Here is a 20,949-nt window from a genome sequence, read left to right on the forward strand (position 1 = left end):
TGGGGCTTGAACTCCTGAATCGTGAGATCATCACCTCAGCTGAAGCCAAGAGTCAGACGCTTAACCGACTGAGCCACCCAGGCACCCCTATTTATTTATTTATTTATTTGTTTATTTATTTATTTATTTATAATCCCAAGCGGGTTCCACAGATGTGGGGACGGATCTGACACACCGTGAGATCATGACCTGAGCCGAAACCAAGATGTCAGATGCTTAACTGACTGAGCCACCCAGGTGCCCGTTTGGTATTTTTAATATTTATTGGGTCTTCCTAAATATCCAGCCAGAGGAAAATGATGATCTATAAAATCTCTGCTTATGATATGTTATATACTTACAGTTTAAATTACATTTATGGTTCAAAAACAGGGTAGTCCAGAGGTGCCCGGGTGGCTCAGTTGGTTAAGCAGCCAACTTCGGCTCAGGTCATGATCTCACGGTCTGTGAGTTCGAGCCCCGCGTCGGGCTCTGTGCTGACAGCTCAGAGCCTGGAGCCTGCTTCCGATTCTGCATCTCCCTCTCTCTCTGCCCCTCCCCTGCTCATGCTCTCTCTCTGTCTTAAAAATAAATAAAAAAACATTAAAAAAATAAAAATAAAATAAAATAAAACAGGGTAGTCCGCATACAAGAGAAACCATGGTACATTTATATGATATTTTATTATGAAGTTATCTAAAAATCAGAGTTTGAAGAATACTTAATGATATTGTAAAGTTTAAAAAGGCAGAAACAATGTATTATTATAATGATGTCCATGAAGTGAAAGCGGACTAGAACGTTTTACAAAAATATATTACTGTGATAGGATAATAGGAGACTTTGTATTCATTCTCTACACTTTTTTTGTATTTTTCAAATATTCTACAATCAGCACGTACCATTTTTATTTTACAATCCATCAAAGGATAATGTTTACAAGGTTAAGAATAATATCAGGAAGTGCAATTTGTTGTAATGTGAAATTTAAAAGGCAGAGGACAAAATTACATATAGATATCAACTGTATTGTAAACAATATTTTGAAAAGGAGCACCTGGGTGGTTCAGTCGGTAAGGTGTCTGACTTCGGCTCAGGTTGTGATCTATCTCATCGTTTGTGAGTTCGAGCCCTGCATTGGGCTCTGGGCTGACAGCTCAGGGCCTGGAGCCTGCTTCACATTCTGTGTCTCCCTCTCTCTCTGCCCCTCCCCCGCTTGCGCCCTGTCTTCCTCTCTTAAAAATAAATAAACATTAAAAAAAAATGTAAAAACGTGTTTTTGAAAAGGTGGGCATACACCCAAATGTTAGCAGTGGTTGTTTTGGGGTGTTTTCTTTAACATGCAAGTATTACTTTTATTATGGGAGAAAACATTTTATACAAAAATTTATTGCGGAGGCCCCTGGGGTGGCTCAGTTGGTGAAGCATCTGACTCTTGAGTTTTGCTCAGGTCATGATCTCATGGTGAGATCAAGCCCCTCATCAGGCTCTATGCTAGGTGTTAAGCCTGCTTAAGATTCTCCCTCTCCCTCTCCCTCTCCCTCTCCCTCTCCCTCTCCCTCTCCCTCTCCCTCTCCCTCTGCTCCTCTCCTGCTCATGCTCGGGCTCTCTCTCTCTCTCTCTCTCTCTGTCTCAAAAAAAAATGTATCGTGACACTATATTAGTTTCCTTCAGAGAAACAGATAGGATTGATCAATTGATTATAAGAAATTGCCTATCACAATTGGGAGGCTTGTGAGTCCCAAATTTGCAGCAGGCCTGACAGGCTAGACACCCAGTGGAGTTGATGGTACATTTCCAACCCAAAAGCAGTCTGCTGGAGAATTCCCCCCCTGCTTGGGAGGCTGGTCTTTTTGTTTTATTCAGGCCTTCAACTGACTAAATGAGGCCCACCCACACTACGGAGGGTGGCCTGCTTACTCAAAGATTAAAATATTAATCACATCCGCAAACACCCTCCATATAAAACTGACAGTTGACACATAAAATTAACCACCACAGATAGCATAACCAGTAAAGTATTCTTTCCAAAAAAATAAATCTAACTGAATCTTATCATTCTTCTAGATCTATATTTATCAGTTTACATGAACAGCAGGGTATAGAGAAGTATGTTAAAGGCTACTATGGGAATGTGCTTATCCAACCCCATATGAAACAAATTCATAGCATAAAAAAAATACAGGAAGGGTAATAGATAAAAACTGGCTTGAGAGCCTATCAGCTAAACGTGATGCATGGACCTTGTTTGGATCCTGATTTGAATGAACCAATTGTAAAGAGACATGTATGAGAGAGTCAGAAAAATCTGCACCTTAACTAGATATTAGTTGATATTAAGGGTTGGGGTTTTTTTTTTACATGTTAATAGTATTGTAGTTATGTTTTCTTTTTTTTAATTTTTTTACATTTTTTTAATTTATTTTTGAGAAACAGAGTGAGAAAAAGCATGAGCAGGGGAGGGGCAGAGAGAGAAGGAGATGCAGAATGCGAAGCAGGCTCCAGGCTCTGAGCTGTCAGCACAGAGCCTGACACGGGGCTCGAACCCACAAACTGTGAGATCATGACCTGAGCCGAAGTCAGACTCTCAACTGACTGAGCCACCCAGGCACCCCTGTAGTTATGTTTCTAAAACAAGAGATCTTGTTTCTTAGAAATATGTCAGGAGGCACTTACCAATGGAACGGTTTGACATCTGAGTTCTGCTTTAGGATAACCCAGCACATTGCGAGGACATAGAACAGAAAAAATGTCATCCACATATTGACTGTTGGTGCTGGAAGGTGAGGAATGGTTACATTATGCTCTCTACTTCTGTGTATGTTTAAAATCTTCCCATTAAGACATCCAATTTTTTACCTCTACTTCCAGCCAGAAGGATGGAAACTAGCTGCTGTGAGCCTCAAGAATGACCTATTCTACAGCACAGATATTCCATATTCTATAGTCACACTTTCCTATATAAAGGGACATATCAGTGAGATTCTCCCAGCTCACAAAAGAGTAAATCTACACCAGCATTCTCCAAGAGAAATAGAATGCAGGCCACATATACATGATTTACAGTTTTCTAGGCCATAGTAATGAAAGTAAAAAGGAATGAGTGATGGGGCACCTGGGTGGCTCAGTTGGTTAAGCATCTGACTTCGGCTCAGGTCATGATCTCACAGTTGGTGGGTTCAAGCCCTGAGTCAGGCTCTGTGCTGACAGCTCGGAGCCTGGAGCCTGCTTCGGATTCTGCATCTCCCTCTGTCTCTGCCCCTCTCCCTCTCGTGCTCTGTCTCTCTCTCAAAAATAAATAATAAACATTTTAAAAAGCTTAAAAAAAAAAAAAGGAACAAGTGAAATCAATGCTAATAACACTTTTACTTGAGGGGCGCCTGGCTGGCTCAGTCGGTAGAGTGAGCAACTCTTGATCTTGGGATTGTAAATTCAAGCCTCACACTGGGTATAGAGATTATTTTAAAATAAAATCTTTAAAAAGATTATTTAAGGGGCACCTGGGTGGCGCAGTCAGTTGGGCGTCCGACTTCGGCCAGGTCACGATCTCGCGGTCCGTGAGTTCGAGCCCCGCGTCAGGCTCTGGGCTGATGGCTCAGAGCCTGGAGCCTGTTTCCGATTCTGTGTCTCCCTCTCTCTCTGCCCCTCCCCCATTCATGCTCTGTCTCTCTCTGTCCCAAAAATAAATAAAAAACGTTGAAAAAAAAAATAAAAAATAAAAAGATTATTTAAAAAATAACAATTTTAGGGGTTCCTGGGTGACTTCAGTCGGTTAAGCGTCTGACTCTTGATTTCGGCTCAGGTCATGGTGTCATGGTTGTGAGATCAAGCCCCGCATCGGGCTCCGTGATGAGTGTGGAGACTGCTTGGGATTCTCTTTCCCTCTTTCTCTGCCCCTCCCTCTTTCTCTCTAAAAATAAATGAGTAAACATTTTTTTTAAAAAAATAACAATTTTACTTGACTCGGTATTTCCCAAACATTATCATTTCAACATGTAATACAAAAACTATGAAGGAGATGTTTACATTCTTTTTTTCATCCTAAATCTTTAAAATCTGGCATGTGTTTTATATACTGCATATCTCAGTTTGGCCTAGCCACATTGTAAGTGCTCAATAGCCATGTGTGGTGAGTGGCCGCCATGTTGGACGGTGCAGACCTACAGACTGGGCAACCAAAAACTCCGGGATTCTTCTCTATCCTACTTCACATACATGGTCTAGTTCTTGGGCTCGCTTCTTCATGGCTGCATAAGGACTTCTCAGAGAAACCAGAGCAACGTGTTTCCAGTTCCCAATGAACAGGACTGAGAACCTGACGAGATCTTCTGATGTAGTATCGACCCATATCGTCCCAGGTCTGCCACCCTTGAACCCATCATTGGCAAAGGGCACAGGATTCATGACTGAGTAATCAGAGGCTTGGAGCTGGCATCAATTTCCTGAGTCTCACAGCTATTAGTCAGAAGGGGAGGAATGTGACGGAATGGATGTTGGGGGCCAAGCTGAAAGGCTATACCTGGATGGGTTCTAGCATCCAGGAATGCCATCTAGACTGCTTGAAATCGTCTCCACTGCTCAAAGGGCAAGAGAACACAATTCCCCACCGGGGCATCTTTAATGACCTTCGCCCCAAAGGGGTAAAGAGGTTATTAATTCGATCTGTTTTCAGGTCAGCCAGCATGAAGCTGAGTATTGACAGAGATCAGTAAGACTTTCCCGGGGGGGAAAAAAACCCAAATACCATGTTCTTACAGCACAGTGTGGATGTGTAGCACAGATGAAACAGCCCCGCCCTAGCTTCAATACATCTGCTCTGCCCACCGCTCATTAGTTGTGGGACCTTAGGCAGATCACTTAGCTGTCCTGGCTATGTTTCCCATTTGTAAAAGACAGGATTCCATTACGAAGGTGGTCGACCTTTGTTCTTCCTTTTAATGCTATCTTACAAGAAGGCCAGACATACGAAACAGATGAAAGCAGAGCATCTCTGCTGGCAGTGATGACGGGGACCTGGCCTCTTCCCCAGTTGACCACTGTGTCGTTCTTTTTTAGATTTAACAAATATTTACGTTGCATTTACAGTGTGCCCGACTCTGTTCTAGGTGCCTTACATGCATGAACTGATTTAAACTTTCATTTACATCCAGGGGCGCCTGGGTGGCTCAGTAGGTTAAGATTTCAGCTTAGGTCGTGATCTCACAGCATAGGATTGAGCCCCGAGTCAGGCTCAGCAAGGAGCTCGGAGCCTGTTTGGGATTCTCTCTCTCTCTCCCTCTCTCTCTGCCCCTCTCCCGCTGGTTCTCTCTCTCTCTTCCTCTCTCTCTCTCAAAATTAATAAACATTAAAAAGTTTTCATCCACTGCTTACATGAAGCTATCGAGGCCCAGAGGAGTTGAGTAACTTTCCAAAAGTCACATGGCTAGTAAGTAACAGAGCTAGGATTCAAACCTGAGACAATCCAGTTCCAATCCACGTTCTTATCTTCTCAAAGCCCCGTGGTTCCAGTGAGCTAGATGATGCTTGAGACCCCCTCCAGCCTTCAAGTCTCTCATGCCAGGAGTAACAATCTGGTTTGTTGCTTGTTTGTTTCAGCAGAATTCCTTTGTTCGGCCCCCAGAACTCCACGATGGTGCAAAGGGCAGGGATGGCGGGAGAGTGAAGGAGAGGGTTTTTCTTCTCCAGACCCTGGAGGAGTCTTATTTCCCCCTTCTCCCAGCTCACTTCAACTGAAGCCCACTGACTCTGACTTCAGGCTTTTGCCTCCTTACCCCTACCCCACAACGTCAGGGTTAGGGGGTGCCTCTTTCTCCCTACCTACCCCCAAACTCCATTTTCCTAACTTCAATTCATGGCTAACACTAGACACATGTTGTGATCTTGCAAACTAATAAGAAATATGTTTGGCCTTTGTCCAGTCTCTGGCACAGCACTCCTAAATCTCTTGTCATTTCTTAAGTGATAGGAACAATCAGAACATCTCTTCTTATGATACTTGGTTTTTGTCTCCAGTTTCTGAAATAGCTCCAGAGGAATGAAAGTGAAAGGAACACCTTTTGTTATTCATAACAAGCCCCTTTGGGCTGCTCCTGAGTTTATGTTAATGTGGTGACTTTAGGAAAGCCCCTAGGTTTGGGGGGGTGTTGGTTGTCAGGGGAACCAACCATGTGATCAGAGGGTTGGAACTTTCAGGCCCACCTCCCAACTTCTGGGCAGGGGAGGGGGGGCTGCAGAGTGAGTTCAACCACTGATGGCCAATGATTTAATTAATCATGCCTGTGAAATGAAGCCTCCATAAAAACAAACAAACAAACAAACAAACAAAACACAAAAACAAAAACAAGAAAAAAAAAATCCCTAACCTAAAGGATTCATAGAGCTTCCTGTTAGGTTGGCAAACAAGAACGCATCCAGGAGAGTGCCCCCCAGACTCTCCAAGGGCAGGAGAAGCTTCTGTGCTCAAGTCCTTCCCAAACCTTTCCCTCTATGTCTCTGCATCGGGCTGTTCATTTTTATTCTTTAAAATATCCTTTTAGGGGCACCTGGGTGGCTCAGTTGGTTAAGCGTCAGACTCTTGGTTTCAGCTCAGGTCATGATCCCAGGGTCTGTGGGACTGAGTCCCCCGTGTTAGTCTCTGTGCTGAACATGGAGCCTGCTTGGGATTCTCTCTCTACCCTCTCTCTCTGCCCCTCCTTCCCCCTAAAAATAAACAAATAAACTTAAAAAAAGTTTAAAGTATCCTTTTATAATCAACTGGAATTCTAGGAAGTAAACTGGTTTCCTGAGTTCTGTGAGTCATTCTAGCAAATTACCAAACCCGAGGAGGGGGGCATGGGAACTCCCTGCTTGTAGTCAGTTTATAGAAGTCCCCGAGGCTCAGACCTCCCAGGGGAATCTAAAGTGGTATGTGTGGGGCGCCTGGGTGGCTCAGTCAGTAGAGCACCCGACTTCGGCTCAGGTCATGATCTCACAGCTCATGAGTTCAAGCCCTACACGGGGCTCTGCTGACAGCTTGGAGCCTGGGGCCTGCTTCAGAGTCTGTGTGTCTCTCTCTCTGCCCCTCCCCAAATCGCGTGTGTGCGTGCACGCTCTCTCTCTCTCTCTCTCTCAAATAAATGCACATTAACAAAAATTAAAAATAAGTAAAAAGAAAAATAAAGCAGTGTGTGGGTTTGGGCTTTGGGACTGAGTGTTTCACCGATGGGGTCTGTGCCAACTCTGGGCAGTTAGTGTCAGATCTGAATGGGGTGGGGGAGACACATCTAGGCGTTGCTGAGAATTGCTCTGTATGGAAAAACTCGCACATCTGGTGTCCGAAGTGTTGTTGGTGTAAGCAGAAGCAGAGGGGAAAAAAAACAACAACCTGTTTTGTACCTTCTGCATAGGAAAATTGGAGGAAATGATGATAATCAGGATTATCCTAGAACACTTATATGATGTAAATTCACAGAGATGGAAAGTAGAACGTTGGTTACCAGAGGCTGAGGGAGGAGGAAGTAGGGAAATCAGTGATGTTAATGGCGCATTCAGTGTGGAGTAATGACAAAGTTCTGGAGAGGGACACTGGAGATGGTTGCCCAGTAATATGAGCATACTTAATGTCACTCCATTGGACACTAAAAAATGGTTAAAATGGTAAGATTTTATGTCACATGTATTTTACCACAATATATTTTTAAAAAGATTATCCTAGAAAATGCACAATCTCTGGACTGCATTATATTCATTAGATAATAATATATATCATATAATAATATAATATTACATAATAATATGAACATTGTGGCAGAATTAGTTTTGGCTGCTCTGCCATTGTGTGTGTGTGTGTGTGTGTGTGTGTGTGTGTGTATGCGCATGTTCTGCCAGTTACTTTCCTGTTACATTGAGAAGGTTAAGTTTAGGGGTTTTAGACTCAGACAAACCTGGGCACACTCTTAGCCCTACCACTTGCTCACTGTGGGACCACAAGTTACTTAAAAATAAAAATAGGGGCGCCTGGGTGGCGCAGTCGGTTAAGCGTCCGACTTCAGCCAGGTCACGATCTCGCGGTCCGTGAGTTCGAGCCCCGCGTCGGGCTCTGGGCTGATGGCTCGGAGCCTGGAGCCTGTTTCTGATTCTGTGTCTCCCTCTCTCTCTGCCCCTCCCCCGTTCATGCTCTGTCTCTCTCTGTCCCAAAAAAATAAATAAACGTTAAAAAAAAATAAATAAATAAAATAAAATAAAATAAAAATAAAAATATTGGGGCATCCGTGTGGCTCCGTCAGTTGAGCGTCCAACTCTTGATCTCAGCTCAGGGCTTGATCTCAGGGTCGTGAGTTCAATCCCTTCGTTGGGCTCCACGCTGGACGTGAAGCCTACTTAAATAAATGAAGATAAAAATATCGAGGAATCAGGAGGGGGGGGGATTGACGGATGTTTAAGCACACAGACTCACAAGTCGTAAATAAGTCCTAGAGATGTAACGCACAGAATAGTGAATGTGGACACCAAAATTGCATTGCAATCATCAAACTTGCCAAGAGACCAGAAGTTAATTATTCCAACCCCTGGAAGGCAAGGATAGTTAGGTGACATGATAAAGGCGCTAATTATTGTTACAATGACAATAGGAGTACCACCTATAAATGAAATGTACATAACCTGTTGTGCACCTAACGTTTACAAAATGCTGCATGTCAAATGCATTTCTGTTAAAAAATCAATGAACGTTTATTTATTCATTGAGCATTTTCGTTTGTAGTAGGCAGCGCTCTGAGCGTGTTGCCTGCATTGTTTCACTTCAGCCTGGTTATCACCATATGTAATAGAGCTGCGATTGATTCTTGCGTTCCAGGGAAGGAAGATGGGGAACAGAGAGGTAAAGGAACTCTGCCAAAGCCACACGGTCAACAGGTGGGGGAAGCAGGCCTCATGCCCAGACAGAGCCCACTTCTCCATTATACATGGGAGGCATAGAGTGTCAAGCCCGTGATACCTTGACGGTCCATAAAATTGTTTTTGTTTTCATTTATTTTGAACAATTTCTTTTTTTTTTTTTTTAGAGGAAGAGAGAGAGAGAGAGAGTGAGCATGAGTGGAGGAAGGGCAGAGGGAGAGAGAGAGTCTCAAGGAGGCTCCCCACTCTGTGTGGAGCCCACCGCGGAGCTCTATCCCACGAACCGTGGGATCATGACCTGAGCCAAAATCAAGAGTCGGATGCTCAGCTGAGCCACACAGGTGTCCCATTTTCATTTATTTTAAAGTCAGAAGAAAAATGAAAATAATGATAATGAGTATGTAATAACGAATTCAGTCTGGATTAGATTCATCTTTATTCCAACACACCCATAAGATATGACATTTAATCTTTTTTTTAATTTTTTTTTACATTTATTTATTTTTGAGAAACAGTGAGACAAAGCATGAGCGGGGGAGGGACAGAGAGAGAAGGAGACACAGAATCTGAAGCAGGCTCCAGGCTCTGAGCTGTCAGCACAGAGCTTGTGACACGGGGCTCAAACCTACGAACTGTGAGATCATGACCTGAGCCGAAGTCGGACGCTCAACCGACTGAGCCACCCAGGTGCCCCGACATTTAATCCTTTTTATGGAGGGAAGGGCCCTACAATGGCAAGACTGCCCACAAAATCAGGACCCCTTACTGCAGGTCCCTAAGCCCAGGCCACTGGGCTTAAACCACTAGGACTCCCCAACTCTCTGAACCCCAATTAACTCACTTTAAGACTGGATATCTGTGTGAGAAATCAGAAAGTCACCCTTTCTCTGCCTCAGGTCTCTCCTCTGTAAAATGGGAATAATAAATAGTATTGATTTGTCTCCAGCCGTGAGGATGCCGTGAGTAACTGTGCCCAGCACCTTAGCATGGGCCTGATGCTAAGCATTAGCCATGGGCATCACGCCTGATGCTCAGTAAGGACTCCGGCCCGCTAGCTACAGCTGATCTGACTTGTTGCAGCCTGAGAGGGTCTGAAGCATCCAGACCCCAGAGGGGCCGTCTCTGAAAGAGCCAGATGGCCCACAGCCTCGGTGCAACAACACCTCATCAGGCACACCAGGAATTCTACAGCAGCCTCCAGGGAGATTCTGATGTATTCTTCAACCAACCAGGGGAGATCCACACTTATAAAAGCTTCCAGTCCTCAGCGATAATTTCTCCCCTCCCCATACCCCTCCCCATTCCCCCGGGCCCCTTTCCATCTTAGCTCTGTTTCTGCAGGCAGCAGGACAGAAAGGTCTCAGTCTTATGTGAGTATAGAAAAAAGAGCACAGAGTTGGAGCTCTCAGGAACCAGCTTTGCAGCCCAGCTCCGCCAGAACAAGCTTCGATGAGTCATTCAACCTCTTCGAGCCGCTGAGCCCTCAGGTGGACAACAGGAACTCATAACTAAATCAGGAACTAAGACTTTTTTTTTAAACATTTATTTATTTTTGAGAGACAGAGAGTGAACGGGGGAGGGGCGGAGAGAGAAGGAGACACAGAATCCGAAGCCGGCTCCAGGCTCTGAGCTGTCAGCACAGGGCCTGACGCAGGGCTTGAACTCACAAACGGCAAGATCATGACCTGAGCCCAAGTCAGACGCTTAACCGACTGAGCCACCCGGGCGTCTCTAAGTCGGGACTAATATTTGTGACCATTAGTCCCACAGGGTACTACTAGAAGCATGAGGGCTTTGGGGTCAGAGTCCTTCAGTTCAGATCATGGCTTCTACCCCCTGGCAGCACATGACCTTGCCTCTCCAAGTCTAAGTGTCTCACTTGTAAAATGGGGAATAATAATAGTACCCATCTCAAAGGGTTATTGGGATGATGAAATGAGATACTTAGATCCAAAGCCCTTTGCAGCACTGGTTACACAGTAAGTGTTCTGTAAAGGTCAGCAATTGTTACTTTAATCACAATTGTGCCTCTTCATGAGCACTTTGGCCTGCAGTCCAGTTTCCCAACTGCACACAGTAGATGCTCAATGAATAGCTGTGGAGTGAAGAGATGATTGAATGAATGAATGGATGGATGAGTGCATTAATGAACAAACATGCCACCCTTCTCAATCCAGAACTCTTTTTCTTTAGGCCAAATCATCTTGATCTAATGGCAATAGGAAACTTTGCAGCCTCAGGACTCTCCATTTTCTTGTTCCTTCTTGACTGGCTAAAGCAGTTAAAAATATGTCCACAACTCTGACCCTCCCTTCCAAATGTGGGCCCTGATTCCCTTCCCCTTGACTGAGAACTAAATCTAGTGCCTCAGTTCTAAAAAACAGAATTTTTTTTTAAATGTTTATTTATTTTTGAGACAGAGAGAGACAGAGCATGAATGGGGGGAGGGTCAGAGAGAGAGGGAGACACAGAATCCAAAGCAGGCTCCAGGTTCTGAGCTGTCAGCACAGAGCCCGACACGGGGCTCGAACTCACAGACCGCGAGATCATGACCTGAGCTGAAGTCGGACACTTAACCGACTGAGCTACCCAGGCGCCCCTCTAACAAACAGACTTAAGTAGAAGTGACAGTGTGCAACTTCCAAGACCAGGTCATAAAAACCATCAAGACTTCCATCCCTGTCTCTCTTGGATCGCTTGTCCTGGTGGATGACAGCGGCCACATCATGAGCACGCTCGGGCAGCTCTGCGGAGAGGTACGCGTAATGACGAACTGAGGCTTCTCGCCAACAGCCACGGGAGTGAGCAGATCCTCTGGCCCCAGTCAAGCCTTCAGATTATGGCAGCCCCAGCCAACAGTTGGGGTGACAACCTCAACAGAAGCTGTGAGCAAGAACCACCCAATTTTCTGACCCACAGAAAGTGGGGTACTAAGTGTTGTTTTGCTGCGTCTGGATGGCTCAGTCAGTTAAGCGTCTGACTCTAGATTTCGGCTCAGGTCATAATCTCAAGGTTCGTGAGTTCCAGCCCCACATCAGGCTCTGCGCTGACAGTGTGAAACCTGCTTGGAATCCTCTCTCTCTCTCTCTTTCTCTTTCTCTGCCCCTTCCCTGCTCTCATGCTCTCAAAATAAATAAATAAACTTTAAAAAAAAGTGTTGTTTTAAGCTGCTATGTTTGGGTTTAATTTGTTACTAACACTAATATTTGTATGAATATTCTTTTTTTAATTCTTATTTTTTTATTCTTTTAAGTTTATTTATTTATTTTGAGAGAGAGAGAGAGAGAGAGAGAGAGCACAAGCAGGGGAGGGGCAGAGAGAAGGAGAGACAGAATCCCAAGCAGGCTCCTCACCATCAGCACACAGCCTGATGTAGGGCTTGAACTCACGAACCATGAGATTATGACCCGAACTGAGATTAAGAGTCAGACGCTTAACCGACTGTGCCACCCAGGTGCCCCTCTTTTTTTTTTTTTAAGTTTATTTATATACTTTGAGAGAGACAGAGATAGCATGAGTGGGGGAGGGACAGAAAGAGGAGAGAGAAAGAATCCCAAGCAGGGACTCGAACCCACAAAGCCGCGAGATCATGACCTAAGCAGAAACCAAGAGTTGGATGCTTAACCGACTGAGCCACCCAGGCGCTCCTGCATGAATATTCTTGATGAAAGATCGAACAGGTGCTTTTCTGACGATACCTGGCTCATGGAGACAGCTGACAATTCCTTCTCCATGTTGCTTTGTCGCTATTCAGAAAGCCCGAATCCACACTTCACTCGTGACGTTGCTATTACGAGACCACGCCTGCCAGCTAACTAAGGACCTCTTCCTCCCTAGGATCTCAGGTGGGATGCATTGTGCCATTGGTCGCACACCAGTCCTCAGTGGGATGCGCACCACCAGATTCCCAGTTGGGAAGGAAGAGTCAGGCTTTGCAGCAAGCAGGCCAGTCAGTAGCTCATAGTTAAAAGAATCATATCATCAATTTCAGGGGGGCCCATCTCAGGGAAACTGTTTCCTTACTGACAGCACCCATGTTGTTCTAACAGCAGCTAATCCTTTCAGCTTATTTAGAGACAACTTCAGAGTCCTTTCCCCGCCTAGCCAAGCCTCTGCATCCGCTGGCGACAATGCTGGTAGCCCTTTGTGTCTGGGAAGCCCCTGCCTAATGTGGAAAAGTGCCTAGAAAGAGTGTCTGTGCCTGACCAGATTGAGAACTCCAGGCTGAATTCTTCTTATCTCACAAGGAAGGCATCAGCAATTGGGCTGTCCCGAGGGCATGGCCAGCGTAGCTATGGCCATTGAGTTCAATGGTCTTAATGAGCACCTGCTATGTGCCAGTCGCTGGAGACAAGGCCAGGACACAAAGATATGTGTAGACAAGGTCCTCGCCCTCAAGGAACTCATGGTCTGCTTGGGAAGACGGGCAAATCAGCAAACCAATCAAGAGTTACCATCCAGAGCAACTAGCAGAGGTTGACTCATAAACCAGGTAAACCGAGAGCACAGAGCAGAAGAGAAACAAGGAAGAGTTCTTTCCATGAGGATGGAGAAGACAGGACCAATTCAGGAAATACTGAGAAGTAGAGTCAGTCCTGAGCCAAGTATGGAGAGGAGAAAATCCCGGGTTGAGGACTGTGAAGGCTAGGGCAAGGATTCCTCTGAGTTCTTAGTCATAACTTCTGAAGATCTAATGTATCCCCCTCCGACCCCTCTTAGAGTCCAGCTGGGACGTTAACTAGCAGACCGAACTTGAAATCTGAAGGGAGATCTTACAAAAAGAGGTCAAAGTCTGTAAGCCCATGCTCAGTTTGTAGCAAGGATCCTGAGACAAGAGTCAAGCGCAGGTTCTTGTCGCTTCTGCAATCTGTTCACGTTCTCCATCTGCTCTGCCCTCACCTGGGTCCCGGCCACCATCCCCTCTTGCTTGGCCTATCACAGTGGTTGCCTAACCCGTCTCCCCTTTCCGTGCTTCCTTTCTACTCTAAATCCAGGTGCCAGGAGGAGCTCTTTAAAAAATTCAAATTGGATAATGTCACTCCCCTGCTTAGACCCTTGAAAGGTCTTCTGTTACTCTTAGGAGAAAATCCACTCTCCTTTCCATGCTTACCTGGTCCATAAGTCCACCTTCTGCCCACTTCTCCCACTTCCTTTCCTGCCCTGCCCCACCGTGTCCCACATGCTGTCCTTCTACTGTTGCCCAAATATACCAAACTCTTTCCATTCAGAGCCATCCATTCATTCAGAACATAGTTATCAGGAACTTTCTATGTGCCAGACATTGTTTGGTTGCTGAAGATATAGCAGGGAATACAATACACACAAATCCTTGCCCTTTGGAAGCTTCTATTTTAGTGGAGGAAGACAGACTATAAACAAGAGAAGCAAATAAATATAGTACATCAGACAGGGGGAAAAAGCAGAGAGAGGGGAGTAGAGACATTGGAGAATGGGTCTGCAATTTTCAACATGGAAGCCAGAGATGGCCTCAAGAAGGTGACATTTGAGCCCTGAAGGGGGTGAGAGTACAAGCCATGCAGATAGGTGGGAAAAGAGCATTCTTGGCAGAGGGGATAGCAAGTGCAAAGGCCCTGAGGCTGGGTCATGCCAATTATGCGTAAGAAACGGCAAGGAGGCCAGATGGGCTGGAGGGGAGTGAGCGATGAGATCTGAGAGGTAACAGGCATCCTAATCAGGCTCACCTGAACACGAGACTGGCATAAGAACTTCGGCATCTGTGGATATTTCCAACTAGAACATTCTACCCTGACTCTCTACGTGTCTGGCTCTTTCCCACCCTACAGATCTCAGACAGACTTTCTTTGACCAACCTCATACTCCACTTTCAGAACACTCACAAAACAGTCTTCATAATCAGTAGCTAAACAACTGGGGCAAGAGAGCTGTCTGCCTTGTTGACAATCATAAACCCAGTGCTTAGCAGACTACCCAGCACTCAATAAGTGCTCAATAAATAACTTGTTGAATGAAAGAACGAAAGAGGGAGGTTCTGTAATTACTATTCCTCCCTTGAAGCCTCTGGAGTATAAAGAAAAACGTTTTGATGTTGGAGGATCATCCCTCGGAAATCCGTGGGCAAAAAGCTTTCAGAGAGAGAGAGATTAACAAAAGAAAAATGAAAAACATGCCATCTTGAAAGACCTGGGAATTAGAATGGCCTGAGCTTCTGAAAAAATAACATCGGAGGCTATAGAAGGTAAAGGAACAGAACCTTCAAAACATTACGTGAAAAATATTGTTCACAGGGAACTCTGCGTCTAGCCAATCCATCAACTAGGTGTGAGGGAGAATAAATACAACTTCAGATACGCAACCTCTCAAAATGTCCCACCTCTTGTGCACTTTTTCTCAGAAAGCGATTGATAATGTACTCCACCCAGATGAGAGGAAACTGAAAGAAAAAGACAAGTATCGGGGAGATAGTGGCTCCAACCCAGGAGAAGGGCGAGGAAAGCTTCCAAGCCGATGGCAAAAAGGAAGATTCAGCGAGATACCTGTGCCGGGGGGCTCATTCCAGATGGGACCAGGAGGGCAGATGACTCCGGGATTGAGATCTCCCGAAAATAGGGAAATTCACACATTATCCACTCCTTGCAACCAGGACTGCCTGCCTTGTTTGCAAAATGAAACGGAGAGGCTTCCGGCTTAAAATTCGAGAATTTCAAGATGGCGAGAGCAAAGCAAGTGGCTGGGCTCTTCTGAGGATGAAGCCTGGTGCCTACTGCATGGGTCACACGCCCAGGAAGCTGGCCTTGCACGTGATCGTGTGGAAAACTGTACTGATAGCTGTTCTTATCTATGAGCTAAGAGAAACCAGCTCTAGTTGACTTAAGGAGCAAGGGAATTTATCAAGAGTGTTGGGTGACCCATAAAATCCCAGGAGGGCTGGAGAGCTTCCATCATAGCTACCCAGCTAGAAACAACTCCTCAAACCAGACTGTGGGCTGGCAGGGGGAGAATGACACTGCTGCTGTCCCCAAGTAGCTGGTACCACAGCTCGGAGAGACGCCACTGGCTGGCTCAGTTCTCCTAAGGGGAAATTCCCCAAATACAGGAAGGGTTTAGCATCTGGACAACAAGGGAGAATGACAAATATCCACCGTGAAGTATGGAAAACATTGGTGACATGGAGATTAAAAAAAACAAACAACTAAGCGAATAAAAATAAAATGAGATGAATGTAAACGTAGAGACAAATAAAATTAACAGTTGTTCACAAAAGGAAACATGATGCTGGTTGTACCATCTGGCTCATCAGTGTTCTATATTTGCATAGTCTGCATAACGTAAAAACTGAATGCAGATTTAACCCCAAATGTCATATTTATCACGTGGTGAAGTTGGTCAGGGGACAATCAGGGTTGTTGATGACTTAGGAACGCTAAATGTCATCTGCTGTCACAGGAAGTTAATAGAGAACCCTTAAAATTGATAAGTACAAAGCTAGAAGTAAAACCACATTTAGAGGCGCGCCTGGGTGGCTCAGTCAGTTGAGCGTCTGACTTCAGCTCAGGTCATGATCTCGCGGTTCACAAGTTCGAGCCCCGCGTCAGGCTCTGTGCTGACAGCTCAGAGTCTGGAACCTGCTTTGGATTCTGTGTCTCCCTCTTTCTCTGTCCTTCCCCTGCTTGCACTCTGTGTGTGTGTGTGTGTGTGTGTGTGTGTGTGTGTGTGTGTCTCCCCCTCTCTCTTTCTCTCTCTCTCTCAAAAATAAATAAACATTAAAAAAAAATCTTTTTAAATCACATTTAGAAATGTGGACATAAATGCCCAAAAAAGTTGTTAAAACATTGTAAGCGGTCGTCTGGGGGAACAAGACTGGAGAACGGAAAGAGGGGACTTAGGGGACCGGCTTCTTTTGTTGTTGTTTGTTTTGTCATAAGCCTTTTGGTGCTTGTTTTTGTCTGGCTGTGTCACGCTCTGTTGCAATAATAAATCCTGCAAAGCTCCATGGCTTAACACAATAACAGGTGGGTTGTTTTTTTTTTTCTTCTTCTTCCAGAATCCAGTGTGGGCTGGGTAGCCCTCTTCAGTCTTGTAGCCCCATCATCTGGAGCTAGGTCATGGCAAAAAGAAGAAAAAGCTGGGGGGGTAGGTGGGACATTTTGAAGGGCCAAGCCTCGAAATGGCTTATATTGCTTCCATCCGACCATCCAGAACTCAGACACTTGGACCCAACGTAGCTCTAGACAGCAGGGAAATGTGGTCTTCCCAGGAAGACACACGGCATTGTCTGCTTCAACACCTGTTACTTTTTCTTTTATTTATTTTTTTTAATGTTTTATTTATTTTTGACAGAGAGTGAGAAACAGAGTGTGAGTGGGGAAGGGACAGAGAGAGAGGAAGACACAGAATCCGAAGAGCCCGACACAGGGCTCGAACTCAGAAGCCATGAAATCATGACCTGAGTGGAAGCTGGACGTTTAACCGGCTGAGCAATGAGGCGCCCCGAGAGCAGTGAATCTTTAAAAGTTAATAGACTTTATTATTTAGAGAAGTTTTAGGTGGGGCGCCTGGGTGGCGCAGTCGGTTAAGCGTCCGACTTCAGCCAGGTCACGATCTCGTGCTCCGTGAGTTCGAGCCCCGCGTCGGGCTCTGGGCTGATGGCTCGGAGCCTGGAGCCTGTTTCCGATTCTGTGTCTCCCTCTCTCTCTGCCCCTCCCCCGTTCATGCTCTGTCTCTCTCTGTCCCAAAAATAAATAAACGTTGAAAAAAAAAAAAAAAGATAGAGAAGTTTTAGGTAACCAGAAAAATCGATCAGAAGTGCAGAGAGTTTTTCCATATACCCTCTCTTCCCTCACTACACACATAATTTTCTCAAATTTTTAAAAATATGCAACACTTCATGAATTTGTGCATCATCCTTGCACGGTGACATGCTAATCTTCTATGTGTTGTTCCAATTTTAGTATATGTGCTGCTGAAGTGAGCACAATTTCCTCAAAACTTTTTTAAGTGTATTTATTTGGAGGGGGGTAGGGTTAGCGAGAGAGAGAGAGAGAGAGACAGAGAGAGAGGGAGAGAGAGAATCCCAAGCAAGCTCTGCACTGTCAGCCTGGAGCCCCACATGGGGCTCGAACTCCTGACCATGAGATCATGACCTGAGCCAAAATCAACAGTCGGATGCTTAACCGTCTGAGCCACCCAGGCACCCCAATTGCCTCAATTTTTAATATCTTGCAGTTGTGTGGAACATTTGTTATAGCTGATGAGCCAATATTGACACATCACTGTTAACTAAGTCCAGAGTGTATGCTAGGGTCCCTCCTGGTGTTTTACACTTCTGTGGGTTTCATCAAATGCATGATGTCATGTATCCACTCTTACAGTATTGTGCATATCTCCTGTGCCTTAAATATCTTCTGTGCTGCGCCCCTTCATTTCTCCCCCACCCCGCCACCCTGCCAGCCCCCATGTTCCCTGAACCCCTGGCAACCACTGATCCTCTTTCTGCCTCCATAATTTTGCCTTTTCTGGAATGTCATACAGTTGGGATGACTTAGTATGAAGCCTTTTCAGACTGGCTTGTTCCACTTAGCAATACACATGTAAGCTTCCTCTATGTGTTTTCGTGCCTGGATAGCTCATTTCCTTTTAAGCGTTGGATAATATATTCCATTGTTTGGATGTACCGCTGTTTGTTTATATCCATTCACCTATTGCAAGACATCTTGGTTGTTTCTAATTTGGGGCAATTATGAGGAGAGCTGCTATAAACATCCATGTGTAGGTTTTTATGCAGACATAAGTTTTCAACTCATTTGGGTAAATACAAACGCAACTGTAGAAAAAAATCGTTGCTGAATCTTATGGTAACATGATGTTTAGCTTTGTAAGAAAGTGCCAGACCGTCTTCCAAAATGGCTGTACGTTTTGAACTCCCCCCCCCCCCCCGCCCAGCAATGAATGGGACTTCTTCCTGATGCCCCACTTCCGCATCAGCATTTGGTGTTGTCATCGTTGTGGACTTTAGCTATTTTGATAAGTGTATAGTGGCATCTCATTGTGGTCGTAATTTGAAATTCCCCAATGACGTGTGAGATTGAGCCTCATTTCATCTACTTATTTGCCACAAGCACATCTTCTCTGGAAAGACGTTGGTGCAGATCTTTGGCCCCCTTTTTCCCCGGGTTGTTTGTTTTCTGGATCGTTGAGTGTGTTTGTTTGTTTAAGTGGGCTCCATGCTGAGCGTGGAGCCCAATACAGGGCTCGAACTCACAACCCCGAGATCAAGAGTTGCACGTTCCACTGACTGAGCCAGCCAGATTGCTTCAGCACCATTTGTTGAAAAGATTATCCTTTTTGCATTTAATTTGCCTTTGTTCCTTCATAAAAGATCAGTTGACTATATTCACGTGGGTCTACTTCTGAGCTCTCTGTTCTGTTCCATTGATCTGTTTATTCTTCCATCAATACCACACTGTCTCAATGACTGTATCTTTAGAGTAAGTCTTGGCAGTTGGGTAATGTCAATCGTCTGACTGTGTTCTCCTTTGTTTAATGTTTTTTATTTATTTATTTATTTTTTTTTTAAAAATTTTTTTTTTTTCAACGTTTATTTATTTTTGGGACAGAGAGAGACAGAGCATGAACGGGGGAGGGGCAGAGAGAGAGGGAGACACAGAATCGGAAACAGGCTCCAGGCTCCGAGCCATCAGCCCAGAGCCCGACGCGGGGCTCGAACTCACGGACCGCGAGATCGTGACCTGGCTGAAGTCGGACGCTTAACCGACTGCGCCACCCAGGCGCCCCAGTGTTTTTTATTTATTTTTAAGAGAGAGAGTGCCTGCAGGGGAGGGACCAAGGATCTGAGGATCCGAAGTGGGCTCTGTGCTGACAGCAGTGAGCCCGATGTGGGGTCCAAACTCACAAACTGCAAGATCATGAACTGAGCCAAAGTCAGACGTTCAACTGAGCCACCCCCGTGCCCCAATGACTTTGTTCTTCTTTAATGCTGTGCTGGCGATTCCAGATCTTTCGCTTGTTCACATAAACTCAGTTTGTCAATATCCAGAAAGTAACTGGCTTGCATTTTGACTGAGATTGAACTGAATCTACAGACCCAGTTGAGAATATCTTAACAATACTGAGTTTTCTTATCCACGAACAAAGACTATCTCTCCTTTTATTTAGTCGTTCTTTGATTTCCTTCATCAGAGTTTTGCCATTTTCCTCACATAGATCTTGCATATATTTTGTTAGATATTATACCTAAGTGTTTAATTTTGGGGGTGCTAATGTAAACAATATTGTTTTAAATTTCAAATTCCACTTGTTCTTTGCTAGCATATAGGAAGGTGATTGGTGTTTATGTATTAACTTGTATCCTATATGCCTGGCTGTAATTGCTTTTTTTTTTATTTTTAAATTAAAAAAAATTTAATGTTTATTTGTAAGAGAGAGAGGCAGAGCATGAGCACGAGAGGGGCAGAGAAAGAGGGAGACACAGAATCTGAAGCAGGTTGCAGGCTCTGAGCTGTCAGCCCAGAGCCCGATGCGGGGCTTGAACTCACGAACCATGAGGTCATGACCTGAGCTGAAGTCGGATGCTCAACCGACTGAGCCACCCAGGCACACCCTCAATTTTTTAATTTTTTAAACCACTTTATTGATGAATGATTGACATACAAAAAGCTATACAGATTAAATGTGCACAACTTGCTGAGTTTAAGATGCGGCTGTTTTTTGTTTTTTTTTTTCTTTTTTTAAATTTACATCCAAAATAGTTAGCATATAGTGCAACAATGATTTCAGGAGTAGATTCCTTAGTGCCCTTTACCCATTTAGCCCATCCCTCCTCCCACAACCCCTCCAGCAATCGTCTGTTTATTCTCTATATTTAAGAGTCTCTTATGTTTTGTCTCCCTCCCTGCTTTTATTATTTTTGCTTCCCTTCCCTTAGGTTCATCTGTTTTGACTCTTAAAGTCCTCATGAGTGAAGTCATATGATAACTTGTCTTTCTCTGACTAATTTCACTTAGCATCATACCCTCCAGTTCCATCCACGTAGTTGCAAATGGCAAGATTTCATTCTTTTTGACTGACGAGTAATATTCCATTGTATGTATCTCCCAC

General features: G+C 44.8%; 1 non-coding gene across 1 annotated transcript; it reads right to left on the reverse strand.

Moving 5' to 3' along the window:
• Window positions 1-17,701: 17,701 nt before the first annotated feature.
• On the reverse strand, window positions 17,702-17,807 carry LOC112849046 (U6 spliceosomal RNA). Its single transcript, XR_003222496.1, has one exon. It is a non-coding gene; the product is annotated as a U6 spliceosomal RNA (small nuclear RNA).
• Between the last annotated feature and the right edge of the window lie 3,142 nt (window positions 17,808-20,949).

This window comes from Puma concolor, chromosome C1, assembly GCF_028749965.1.
Source record: "Puma concolor isolate L17-30 chromosome C1, mPumCon1.1.hap2, whole genome shotgun sequence".
NCBI classification, from domain to species: Eukaryota; Metazoa; Chordata; class Mammalia; order Carnivora; family Felidae; genus Puma; species Puma concolor.